The sequence below is a fragment of the Monodon monoceros genome, unplaced genomic scaffold, assembly GCF_005190385.1.
Source record: "Monodon monoceros isolate NGI ecotype Baffin Bay Population unplaced genomic scaffold, NGI_Narwhal_1 Super_Scaffold_9, whole genome shotgun sequence".
NCBI lineage: Eukaryota > Metazoa > Chordata > Mammalia > Artiodactyla > Monodontidae > Monodon > Monodon monoceros.
In genome coordinates this window covers 57,863,343-57,877,674 of record NW_021703786.1, presented here as the reverse complement: position 1 = coordinate 57,877,674, position 14,332 = coordinate 57,863,343, and the positions used below count along the sequence as shown (strand labels likewise).

The 14,332-nt window shown below is 38.2% G+C and overlaps 1 pseudogene; it reads right to left on the bottom strand.

Annotated features, from left to right (window-relative positions):
• Positions 1–4,594: 4,594 nt before the first annotated feature.
• Positions 4,595–4,989, bottom strand: LOC114889674 (annotated as a pseudogene).
• Between the last annotated feature and the right edge of the window lie 9,343 nt (positions 4,990–14,332).

The window sequence follows — 14,332 nt, the reverse complement described above, 5'->3', positions numbered from 1 at the left end:
GGCACGTGGGCTCTGTGGTTTGCCGCACACAGGCTCTCTTGTTGAGGCGCGTGAGCTCAGTAGTTGTGGCGTGAGAGCTTAGTTATCCTGGGGCGTGTGGGATCTTAGTTCCCCGACCAGGGGTGGAACGCGAGTCCCCTGCATTGGAAGGTGGATTCTTTACCACTGGACCACCAGGAAAGTCCCTCTCCATTTTATATTCTTACCTCCTTTGTCATAGATTAATTGACCATAAGTGCATGGGTTTATTTCTGGGATTTCTATCTTGTTCCATTGATCTATATCTTACACTTATACACAAAGTTACTCAAAATGGATCAGAAACTTGAACATTAGACCTGAAACGATAAAACTCCTAGAAGAAAACATAGGTGGTAAGCTTCTTGACATCTGTCTTGGTGATGTTTTTTTTTGGATTGACACAAAAAGCAAAGGCAACAAAAGCAAAAATAAATAAATGAGACTACATCAAACTAAAAAGCTCCTGCACAGTAAAGGAAACCATCAACAGAATTAAAAAGCAACATACCAAATGGGAGAAAATGTTTGCAAATCATGTGTCTGATGAGGGGTTAATATCCAAAGTATATAAAGAACTCATACAACTCAATAACAAAACAAAACAAATAATATAATTTTAAAATGGGCACAGGATCTGAATAAACATTTTTCTAAAGAAGACATACAGATAGCCAACAAGTACATGAAAAAGTGCTTAACATCACTAGTCCTCAGGGAAATGAAAATCAAAACCACAGTGAGATATCACCTCACACCTGTTAGAATGGCTGTCATCAAAAAGACAAGAAGTAACAAGTGTTAGTGAGGATTAAAGGAAAGGGAACCCCTGTGCACTGTTGGTGGGAATATAATTTGTGCAACCAGTATGGAAAATAGTATGGGGGTTACTCAAGAAATTAAAAGTAGAACTACCATATGACCCAGCAAGTCCACTTCTGGGTATTTATCTGAAGAAAACAAAAACACTAACTCAAAATACATGCACCCCTATGTTTATTGTAGCATTATTTACAATAGCCAAGATATGGAAGAAACTCATGTCCATATATTCTGTATATTCATTAGACACACACACACACACACACACACACACACATATACACACACACAATGGAACATTATTCAGCCATAGAAAAAGAAGGAAATCTGGCCATTTTTGACAATATGGGTGGACTTTGAGGGCATAATGTTAAGCAAAATAAGTCAAACAGAGAAAGACAAATACTGTATGATCTCACTTATATGTGGAATCTAAAATCAAAAAAAACAACCAAAGAAAAAAACTCCCAAGCTCACGAATACAAAGAATAGGGGTGGGGTGGAGGTGCAGAATGGATAAAGGAGGTTAAAAAGTACAAAATTCCAGCTGTAAGATGCATAAATCATGGGGATATTATGTACAGCAGAGTGACTATGCTAAGTAATACTGTATTGTACATTGGAAGGTTGCTAAGAGAATAAATCTTAAAATTTTTCAACACAAGAAAAAAATGTTGTAACAATATATGGTGATTGATGTCAACTAGAATTATTGTGGTGGTCATTTTGCAGTATACAGAAATATCTCATCACTGTGTTGTATACCAGACGCTAATATAATTTTATATGCCAATTATATCTAAATTGTAAAAAGTCAACAGAATAAAAAGAATAGATACATGTATATGTATAACTGAATTACTTTGCTGTACACCTGAGACTAACATAACATTGTTAACCAACTATGCTCCGATACAAAATAAAATTTTTTTTAAAGTCAACAGAATATATTCTGTTACTACTTTGAAGGTAATGTGCCCTTTTTTCTTTGTCTTATTTTAAGATTTTTTTCATTGTCTTTGATGTTTAACAGTTTGATATGCTACGCCTATGTATATTTTTGTTTCCATTCATCCTTCTTGGGATTCACATAATGTCATAAGTGCATTTTTTTTTGTCTTGTCAGCTTTGGAATTTTTCAAGCACTATCTCTTAAAGAAAAGATCACCCTTATACACGCTCACATCTCTCTAAGATATGTTATGTATACATCTGATGTTTTCGCTGTGTACAATGTGACTATTTTTCATGTGAATTTTCACTCTTCTTTTTCTCTGTATATGCTTCAATCTAAATATTTTTCATTAGCTTTATAGTTCACTAATTCTCTCTTTTGCTGTGTCTAATTTCCTATTAAACCTATCTATTACATGTCTAATTTCAGTTATCATATCAGTCAATTCTAGAATTCCTACTGGAGTCTTTCTATCGATTCAATTGTTTGATGGTTTTTTCCATCTCTCTGTCTCTCTCTTTTCCTCTCTTTTCTTAAGCACATAAATAATAGCTCTTTTTCAGTCCTTGTCTGATAATTCCATTATTTGGCTTAACTTTGGTCTATTTATAGTGTATGTTTTTATTCTTCTTGGTCTTCAGCCATAAAGTCCTATATTTTGGCATGCCAGGTAATTTTCAATTAAATGCTAGACACTGTATGAAAAAAAGTATAGAAGATCTAGATGATACTGTCTTCCTCTCAAGAGGATACACACTCTCCTTTGCAAGGCAGATAGAATAGCAGTTGATTATCTTAATCCAGTCAGCGACTTAGCTACTCAAGGAAGGTTTTGACAGTTTTGTTTATCTCTGATTTTTTTGGGAAAATCTCTAATTTGTCTAAAGCAAAGTTGGTTACCTCAGCTTTATAATGCCTTCAGACAGATGTTTTATGTATTATAACTGCCTTTTCTAGCTGTTCTCAATGGAACAGTTGGTTTGCCATATGCTACTCCTTTATTACTGCATACCTCTTTTGTGCACTATAGCAGTATTTCAGAAAATAATTAAATTTTTGTACTGATAACCAATACACTCATTTGATTACATTTTAATGGAAAAAAGCTGTAATTTTTATCTGAGCTCAGAATATTTTTTTAACATCTCTATTGGAGTATAATTGATTTACGATGGTGTGTTAGTTTCTGCCAAAATATTTTTATTGTGTCCAACTGCTCACGGGCCATCTTGATATATCATAGGTACCTAAGAAGTATCCAGCTGAACTCTATGCTTTTCTTCCTCTCTTCCAGGTTTAAGGAGACCAAAGAGGTGTAAAAATTAATTTCAGGGCAGAAGACCTGAATAGACATTTTTCCAAAGACGACATAGAGATGGCTAATAGGCACATGAAAAGATTCTCAACATCACTAATCATTTAGAAATGTAAATAAAAACCACAATGAGATATCACCTTACACCTGTCAGAATAGCTATCATCAAGAAATCTACTACAAATAACAAATGCTGACAAGGAGAAAAGGGAACCCTCATGCATTGTTGGTGGGGATGTAAATTGGTGCAGCCATTGTGTAAAACAGTATGGCAGTTTCTCAAAAAACTAAAAATAGAGCTACTGTATGACCCAGCAATTCCACTCTTGGGTATATATCCAAAGAAAAAAACACTAATTCAAAAAGATACATGCATCCCAGTGTTCATAGCAGCATTATTTACAACAGCCAAGATGTGAAACAACCTAAGTGTCCATCAGTAGATGAATGGATAAAGAAGATGTGGTATATATATATATACACAATGGAATACTACTCAGCCATAAAAAAGAATGAAATTCTGCCATTTACACCAACATGGATGGACCTAGAGGGTGTTATGATTAGTGAAATCAGTTAGAGAAAAACAGATACTCTGTTATCACTTATATGTAGAATCTAAGAAATAAAACAAACGAATGTATATCACAAAACAAAAACAGATACAGTAAGTCCCCTACATACAGATGAGTTCCGTTCCGAGAGCATGTTCGTAAGTCCAATTTGTTTGTAAGTCCAGCAAATTTAGCCTAGGTACCCAACAAACACAATCAGCTATATAATACTGTACTGTAATAGGTTTATAATACTTTTCACACAAATAATACAGAATAAAACAAACACAAAAGATAAAGAAAAAAATGTAACCTTACAATACAGTACCTTGAAAAGGACAGTAGTACAGTATGACAGCTGGCATCCAGGGGCTGTCATCAAGTGAACAGGCAAGAAGAGTCACTGACCGGAGGAGGGAGAGGAGGTGGGAGATCGTAGAGCTGAAGGTTCGTCAGCAACAGGAGACGGAGGGCAAGCTGCAATTTCACTCATGCCTGACACTGATGGAACATATGTTGGCATCTTTGAAAGTTCACAGCTTGAAGGTTCGTATGCAGGGCACTTACTGTATAGAGAACAAACTAGTGGTTACTAGTGGGGAGAGGGAGGGTGGAGGGGCAAGATAGGGGTATGGGATTAAGATGTACAAACTACTATGTATGAAATAAATAAGCAACAAGGATATATTGTACAGCACAGAGAAATATAGGCATTATTTTGTAATATGTTTAAATGGAGTATAATGTATAAAAATTAAATTTCTATATTGAACACATGAAACTAATAAAATATTGTAAATAAACTATACTTCAATTTTAAAAGAATTAAAAAAAATAATCTGCTTTCTTTATTTCATTAGGAAAACATACATTTGTGTCTTACATTTTTTTTCCTCTGAGGCATTTTATTTGCACATATGCATTACATCCCTAGAAAAAGAATCGAAGGATTTTCCCTCCTGTGTGTTTTCGTCTTGCTTCTTATGGTCCATCATGCCAGCTGAGGTTGTCAGTACAATGAAACCAAACTGACAGGACAGGAGCAGCTTATACTGCCATTTTTCTAGATCTTTGAGTCGCACATCAAATCTGGGGCTGATCACACCACACTTATTTAGCCTGCCTGTGAGGTTCACAGCAATCTTCCCATCCCTGTGATCATCGGTGATTTCAGATTCGCCAAAGTAACCACACTTCATTGTCACAGTTAGAAACCTGACGATGACTTTGGAGCACGGCCTAATAAGAACCTGGCATCTGCCTCTCTTTTCGGCATTGTTGATACTGTTGAGACCATCAGCCAGGACGTCTATGTGCACCATTATGGCAGCATGGAAAGACGGCGAAAGGAGCTGTGTCTTACATTTGTAATAGCAAGTAAACATCTACCAGGCAGTAGCTCAGAAAAGCTTCATGAAAAAGTTAAGTTTGAAAAGATGCAACATATCATGGTTGATGAAGCTAAGAATTTCCACACTGACAACAGAGACTACTATGAGGAAAAAAATCACTAAAAGGACAAGAATTGCCCAGGAATATTTTTTTGGTTTTCTTGGACTACTTTCTGTAAATTTGCACCACTTGGATTACAGGGGCCTCCCCCCTTCTTAACCTAGCATTCAGGAAGAGAATACACCAGAGTGGTTTGCAATGAGTTCCAAAAGCCAAGTACCTGCAAAGAGCAGTGCAGGATGTCAGAGGAAATTCTCCACCTAACATCCCTCCTGACTTTCTGGGGGTTTCCTGGGCTCAGGGTGTGGATTAGAGCGAATTGTATTTGGAACATGAGGAGACCCATGTGGCAAAGCTATGCCAGTTCTTTTTTAAAAAGGATCACTCCCTGCAAGGGGTTTGTGCTTTAATAAGCACAGCAGATGAAGCTCCTTAAAGAAATGAGGAAGCAAAGGGTGTAATCCAGAGCAACAAGGCATCTGAGGGGCTGGATGAGCACATCAGGTTGGACAGTGTCGTCTGGTTTTCGAACTTGGGAAGGAAGGTCACGTTTGAGATCACTCCAAGCGTGGCTGAGACAACTATTGTACAGAATCTTATGCTCTCTCCAGCATGTTTCCAATATGGAAACACAGCTGTATATTCTGAAGGATAACTGATTGGAAGGCCCCCTGTCTAAGAAGAAAGTCTGCCTGTGTGTGAAACTAGCTGTTCTAGGTGCTGGGAATCCCGTGGCAGATGCGAACTGGAATCTGTGAACAAAGGAGTACAAAAGAATGGCAAAGCACGAAAAGTGATAAGATGGTTGTAAAATGGGCTGTCCTTTTTAAAAAGCCTTACTTTACTCTCCTCCCTCCTGCTAATTTTCAGTCATTGTCCCTATGGGTTAAATCAACCAGAATTTAGCTGGCAAGGGAGCCTATTAATGTCATCCAGTCGGCCTCCCAGGGTCCAGAACAGGATGGAGAATGGATCCCAGAGGGACAAATGGAAGATGTTCACAACACACCTTCTCATCTACTCTTATCCTTCCTGTGGGTGAAGGGTTAATATCCCCAACACAGTAAATGAAGCTGCCCTCCCATGGTGTCAATTCAGTCAGATGTTCATCTGAAACCAAAAATGTCACCCATCCCCAATCTTATCAGGCCACAGGGGAAAGGGGAGAAAGAAACATCAAAGAAACAATGATGTTTTTGTGCTAAACATCAATTAGCACAAAACCTAACTGCTGCTGTCCCACTTCTGGAGCTGACCTCAGGCTTCGGCTGGTAATTATAGCAGTCTTCCTTCTCCCACCAACTCCTCCAAGCTCTGCCCACCTCAGTTGGACGCGAGTCTTTACCTCATGGGGTTAAACTTTTATTCCTGTAGATTCTTAGTCCTTGAAGGTCTCTCATTCCAGCCCAAAGACTGTTGCTGACCTAGAGGAGTTCCCTCTGGCATTGTCTTGCAGGGTTACCCCTGAGTGGTGCAGAGGGCAGCAACCATCCATTCTGGTTGAGTCCAGTGCTGTGAGTGGAGGGAAAGGCAGTGAAACAGTGGATGGAGATACCATGGGAGTCTGAGCTGCCTGCTTTTATAGCGTGTTTTTGTCTTGCAGACCCGCTTGTGCCCGGTCTCATATATATGAGTTCCATTTTATGATGAAAATTCTACTGTGCACCTTCACTGTGTGATTTAGTGGATCAGATGACCCCTAGGATGTGATGGGATCTCAGGTCATCAGGTCACGCAGTTACTTGGTGCCCCATGGTCAGACATGCAATCTCAATAGGGCCCTGTGGGAAGCCAGATACTGATTTCACATGGACAACACTTGCTGGCAGAAGAGAGCATGGTCTTCCTCCAAAGCCTTGGGGGTTGTTATCGGGGCTTGTTAGAGGCTTTCTTCAGAACTCTGTCTTCTACAGAACCTTCCATTCCCATTGGGTCTGCTGGGTCATCATGTTAAAATGGCTGGGCATCCTCACTTTGGACCTGCTACAGAGTACTGTCCTCTGGCAGCCTTACTGGTTGCCAGAAAGTAGATTAGAGCTGCATGTCTGAAATTCAGAGAAACCAACCAAACATGGAGCTTCCCTCTTTGTAGTGGGCAGTGAACAGTGCTGTAATTCACTTCTTGGTTTTTACCCAAAGAGGTTCAAAACTTATGTCCACAGAAAGACCTACACACAGATGTTTATATGGAAGCTTTATTCATAACTGCCAAATCTTGGAAGCAACCAAGATGTCCTTCCACACCAGTGCCCTTCCCTTAGTGGAAGAGATTTGGTGCGATTGTAGAGTTAATCAGCATTTAACTCAACAACCCTACCGGTCAGGCCCTTGGCATGGTGCTCAGCCATATCTGCCCTGAAAATTATATGGGATGAGTGACCGCTCCAAGGCTTTTTTGTTTTCCGTGGATCTCCTCAGTGGGATAGTTTTGCTCTCAATCTCAATTTTTCATTGTCTATCCTTCCTAGAGCTATCAGAAAAAGGCAATTTACTCCACAGTCTTTGTAATTACTATTGTTGCCATAGAAACTAAAAGCCATAGTCACCCCAATGCCTTGCCCTCCAACTTTACTTCATCCTATGCCACTCCTGATGATGATGCCACCGTGTGTGTGTGTGTGTGTGTGTGTGTGTGTGTGTGTGTGTGTAAACTATTAACAGGTAGCCTGAAAGATACCCACCGAAGTCATGATGGTTTTTGCTGCTGGGGAGAAGGGAAAGAAATTAGGTGGGGAAGAGAAGAAAGAGGAGTTCAGATTTTGCTAAGGTATGTTATTTCTTTTATTTAAACAAAAGCTTAAAGCAAATATGAAAAAATCTTAACACATAAATCCTAGATGGCAAAGAGTCATTGTGTATATATATATATATATGTTTTTACTTTCTGTGATTTTCAAATTTTACTCCTCCCCATTCCTCATGCATCATTATTCATTTTGATCATGAGGGACTTATCCCAGGATACAGGATGATAGAAAACTAAGAAAGTAATTCATAAAACTGTTACATCAACAGGTAAAGACATACATACATGACAAAATCATATCAGTAAATGCCCCAAATTATTACATTACACAAAATGCAAAAGTCATAAAAAGCAAAAGCTGTCTTTTTCACATCTGTGTTCCCCTGACACTCATTTGCCCTTCCCTGGAGCCAAATCCTACTGCAATTTTTTTTAGGATACTTCCAAAGATATTTAATGCATTTGCGAGCACATCCTTATATCAATTCTACAAGCAAAAGATAGACTTTTTTCTGCATGTTGCTTTGTTCGCCATACAATATACCTTAAAGATGGTCCCACATCCTATACTACAAAGCTACAGTAATCAAGACAGTACGGTACTGGCACAAAAACAGAAATATAGATCAATGGAACAGGATACAAAGCCCAGAGATAAACCAATGCACATATGGTCACCTTATCTTTGCTAAAGGAGGCAAGAATATACAGTGGAGAAAAGACAGCCTCTTCAATAAGTGGTGCTGGGAAAACTGGACAGGTACATGTCAAAGTATGAAATTAGAACACTCCCTAACACCATACACAAAAATAAACTCAAAATGGATTAAAGACCTAAATGTAAGGCCAGACACTATCAAACTCTTAGAGGAAAACATAGGCAGAACACTCTATGACATAAATCACAGCAAGATCCTTTTTGACCCAGCTCCTAGAGAAATGGAAATAAAAACAAAAATAAACAAATGGGACCTAATGAAACTTAAAAGCTTTTGCACAGCAAAGGAAATCATAAACAAGACAAAAAGACAACCCTCAGAATGGGAGAAAATATTTGCAAATGAAGCAACTGACAAAGGATTAATCTCCAAAATTTACAAGCAGCTCATGCAGCTCAATAACAAAAAAACAAACAAGCCAATCCAAAAAGGGGCAGAAGATCTAAACAGACATTTCTCCAAAGAAGATATACAGATTGCCAACAAACACATGAAAAAATGATCGACATCATTAATCATTAGAGAAATGCAAATCAAAACTACAATGAGGTATCATCTCACACCGGTCAGAATGGCTATTATCAAAAAATCTACAAACAATAAATGCTGGAGAGGGTGTGGAGAAAAGGGAACCATCCTGCACTGTTGGTGGAAATGTAAATTGATACAGCCACTATGGAGAACAGTATGGAGGTTCCTTAAAAAACTAAAAATAGAGCTACCATATGACACAGCAATCCCACTACTGGGCATCTACCCTGAGAAAACCATAATTCAAAAAGACACATGCACACCAATGTTCATTGCAGCTCTATTTACAATAGCCAGGACACGGAAGCAACGTAAGTGTCCATCAACAGATGAATGGATAAAGAAGATGTGGCACATATATACAATGGAATATTACTCAGCCATAAAAAAAACTGAAATTGAGTTATTTGTAGTGAGGTGGATGGGCCTAGAGTCTGTCATACAGAGTGAAGTAAGTCAGAAAGAGAAAAACAAATACCGTATGCTAACACATATATATGGAATCTAAGAAAAAAAAAAAAGGTCATGAAGAACCTAAGGGCAAGACAGGAATAAAGACACAGACCTACTAGAGCATGGACTTGAGGATATGGGGAGGGGGAAGGGTAAACTGTGACAAAGTGAGAGAGTGGCATGGACATATATACACTACTAAATGTAAAATAGATAGCTAGTGGGAAGCAGCCGCATAGCACAGGGAGATCAGCTCCGTGCTTTGTGACCACCTAGATGGGTGGGAGGGAGGGAGACGCAAGAGCGAAGAGATATGGGAACATATGTATATGTATAACTGATTCACTTCGTTATAAAGCAGAAACTAACACACCATTGTAAAGCAATTATACTCCAATAAAGATGTTTAACAAATTAAATAAATAAATAAATAAAGATGGTCCCACATCAATATGCATAGAGAGCTCTATTCTTTTATGGCTTCATAGTATTACAATATGTTGATATGTCATTAAGTTATTCAACCCTTTTGGGTGGATATTTACTATTTTGTAGTCTTCTGCTATTAGATATAAAGTGAAATTCAGTTACCTGCACAGAAGTCATTTCAAACATGTTTAACCATATATGTAGAATAAATTCCTAAAAGAGGAATTGCTAGGTAAAGGGCTATGCGCATTTAAAATTTTGATATTTACTGCCAGATTGTTGTTGATAGAAATTGTACTACTTTATGACAATATACAAAAGTGCTTTTTCCCTACCAAATGGTAAAACAATTAAGTTTGAACTTAATGATTCTGCCAATATAATAAGTGAAAAAGAGTGATATCTTGTTGTAGTTTTTAACTGATGATTCTATATCATGACCGAAGTTTCCATAAATTAGGAACTATGTTAAATTCCTTTTCTGTGTTCTTCTGCCTGTTCACATCTTTGGCCATTTTTTTGGGGGATGTTATTTTTTTTCTCTTAGATTTGTAGAAACTTTTTTTTTACAATTAGGAGTTAACTATTGTCTTTGGGACTTCCCTGGTGGCACAGTGGTTAAGAATCTGCCTGCCAATGCCGGGGACACAGGTTGGAGCCCTGGTCCGGGAAGATCCCACATGAAGCGGAGCAACTAAGCCTGTGCGCTACAACTGCTGAGCCTGCACTCTAGAGCCTGCGAGCCACAACTGCTGAGCCCGTGTGCCACAACTACTGAAGCCCATGTGCCTAGAGCCTGTGCTCCACAATGAGAAGCCACCTCAATGAGAAGCCCGCGCAGCACAACGAAGAGTAGCCCCAGCTCGCCACAACTAGAGAAAGCCCACATGCAGCAACAAAGACCCAATGCAGCCAAAAATAAATAATAAATTTATATTAAAAAGGAGTTAACTATTCTCTTCGATTTTTGTTGCAAATATATTCAAAGTGTGTTGTTCATTTCTTGATCCTTTTATAGTGTTTTTGCTATAAAGACACTTTTGTTTTTAAAAAAATCATTATTTTCTTTCCTGGTTTCTGATTGAGGGCCATATTTAGGCCTTCCGTATGCTGGGATTATAAAAAAATAAATGTCCTACTTTTTCTCCATGTACTTCCATGATTCCATAGTTTTACATTTAAGTATTGCATCCGTTTGGAATTTATTTTGGTGTCAACTGTGATGTATGGCCCAAGCTTAATTTTTTTCAGATAGGTACTCAAGTCATTCAACATCATTTATTGAATAATCCATCTTTTTTCCAAGTAATATGAATGCCACCTTTAATATATGTAATATTCCCAGACATATTTGAATTTATTTTTGGACATTCTAGTCCATCCCATTGACCTGCCACACAGCAGAACCATGTTGTTTTAATTATTGTAGCTTTACAATATGTTTTAATACTTGGCCATGCTAATTACCCTCAGCTTTTTCCTTTTTAGATTTTTCCTAGATAATCTTGCTTTTGATTTTTCAATGAAGTTTAAAAAAACTTTGATGCTTTGGAAAAAGTTGTGTCAGTATTTTTATTGGGATGACATTGACTTTATAGATTAACTTAGTGAAAATGGATACATTTATGATTTTGAGTTTTCTTATCCAAAACACTCTACTCTTGGGCTTCCCTGGTGGTGCAGTGGTTAAGAATCCACATGCCAATGCAGGGGACACATGTTCAAGCCCTAGTCTGGGAAGATCCCACATGCCACTGAGCAACTAAGCCCGGGCACCAAAACTACTGAGCCTGTGCTCTAAAGCCCATGAGCCACAACAACTGAAGCCTGCGTGCCTAGAGCCTGTGTTCTGCAACAAGAGAAGCCACCGCAATGAGAAGCCTGCGCACCACAATGAAGAGTAGCCCCCACTCGCTGCAACGAGAGAAGCCTGCGCACAGCAACAAAGATCCAACACAGCCAAAAATAAATAAAATAATTTAATTTAATTTAAAACAAACAGTCTACTCTTTATCTGTACAAGTTCTCTTTTGGCTTCTTCAGTTTTTTTGTTTTTTTTGGCGCATTGGGTCTTCGTTGCTGTGCGGGGGCTTTCTCTAGTTGTGGCAAGTGGGGGCTACTCTTTGTTGTGGTGCATGGGCTTCTCATTGTGGTGGCTTCTCTTGTTTCAGAGCACAGGCTCTAGGTGCGTGGGCTTCAGTAGTTGCAGCACGTGGGCTCAGTAGCTGCAGCACACAGGCTCTAGAGCACGCAGGCTTCAGTAGTTGCAGCGCATGGGCTCAGCAGTTGCGGTGCACAAGCTCTAGGGTGTGCAGGCTTCAGTAGTTGTGGCACACGGACTCAGTAGTTGTGGCTCACAGGCTTAGTTGCTCCACGGCATGTGGGATCTTCCCGGACTAGGGATCGAACCTGTGTCCCCTGAATTGACAGGCGGATTCTTAATCACTGCACCACCAGGGAAGTTCCTTCAGTTTTGTTTTATAGTTTTATTCATATAGGCTTGACATTTCTTGTCACAGATTTTCTTATTTTATCTTTTTTGTTGGAATTACAATAGGACTTTTTTTCCTTTCCTATACCTTCTAAGAGATGTAGTTTGCATATATGAAGGCTACTGAATTATCTGACAATTAGAAAATAATACATACAGATTAACCTTATATTTTACTGATGCATTTGTTTACCCTTCTTTCTTGAAACAGCCGCTTTCTTCTTAGGTCATTTTTCTCTCATAGAAGGACATTATTCAGTGATTCTTTAGGGGATGGGCTATGATTGATTTTTTTTAATCCCTAGTCGTTGCAAGTCTGAAAATTTATTTATTTTGCCCTCAACCTTAATGATAGTTTGACCAGGGAGAGAAGTCTAAGTTCAAAGTTGTTTTTCCACAGTACTTTGATCATACAGCCCATATTCTTTTTGCATCTAATCTTGCTCATGAAATAGTTATTGTCAAATTTATTTTTTTGTAGACTATCTAAACTTTTTTCTCTTTAGGATTAAAAAAAATCTTTACTGTTCTGAATCTTTACTATAGTGTGTTACATGTTTGACTTATATATCCTGCCCACTATTCTGGAAACTCTTTTAGTCTAAGGAGGTATGATGGTGGTGATTTTGCACACACACCCCGGGGACATTTAGCAATATTTGGAGATATTTTTACTTGTCACAACTGGGGATGGAAGGATTTGCTGCTAAACATCTTATGATCCCCAGGAAAGCCCCTCACATCAAAGAATTATCCAGCCCAAACTGCCAATAGTGCCATCACTGAGAAACCCTGAAGTATGGGATTTTAGTTCTAGGTCTTGGTCTGGCCAAGTGGGTGAAAAATGGATTTGGCCTCAGCCTCAGGGTAACAGTTTCTGGCTGGGGGGGATTCAATCTTGGCTTTGCAACAGTGGTTGTCCTGGCCCTGAGGTGGTGGCAGCCTCTGTTTTTTACTATGGTTTACCTCACTCTTTCCTACTTGTACAAATGCCTCATAGTTTTTGGTCCATGAAGAGGTGCTTTTCTTGTTTTTGAGCATGACTATGTATATAGTAATGTTTTTAAATATCTTTTTCACTATTTCTATGAATTTTCTTTTGAGAGAGAGATTCCAACATGTGACCTTCAAGGTCTTTACACAAAGGTACAAACTCAATAGAATTAATTCCAGTAATACTGAAAGATAAAAGGAAGCAACAAATCACGCATAATACAAGCAACCAAAAACATTCAATATTAAATTCCACAGAGCTGTTTTTTAAATACATCTGATAAAGTATAAAAACAGCTAGACAGAATTAGTTATGTTAAATGGAACTATATTATACATACTATTTTGAAATTATTTTTACATTTAATTAGCTTGAACTTAACTGAAGAAAAAGCAACTAATAAAATTGAAGACACAATTACTGAATATAATTTTTTTAGCCCAAGAACTTTTAATTACTGAAAGGGTTATCCAATATTAAAATAACTAAATTGCAGAAGTGTTTAAAATGTTTGGAATCATTTTAAAGTTATTTTGAAATATGTATTAGCATTCAGCAACTTCTTGCCATGAAAAATGACATTAGCAGTCAAACTTCCTCACTCCCCCTACCATCCCCTTACTTTTGTTAATTACTGTAATGGGCATCTGTTGTTTTGATCTAACAAACATCCTCCCACCCTACTTTAGTAACTGATATTCTTTTGGGGAACTAACCAAACTAACCACTTTACATCAAGTCTTTCGGAGATTTTCAACCAAGATGTTTTCCCTATGCTAGCTAAGAGTTGAGTACGGTATCCAAGCTAGACAAATATGAGTCTCTGACTATAATTTGACCTTTATAAACCAAG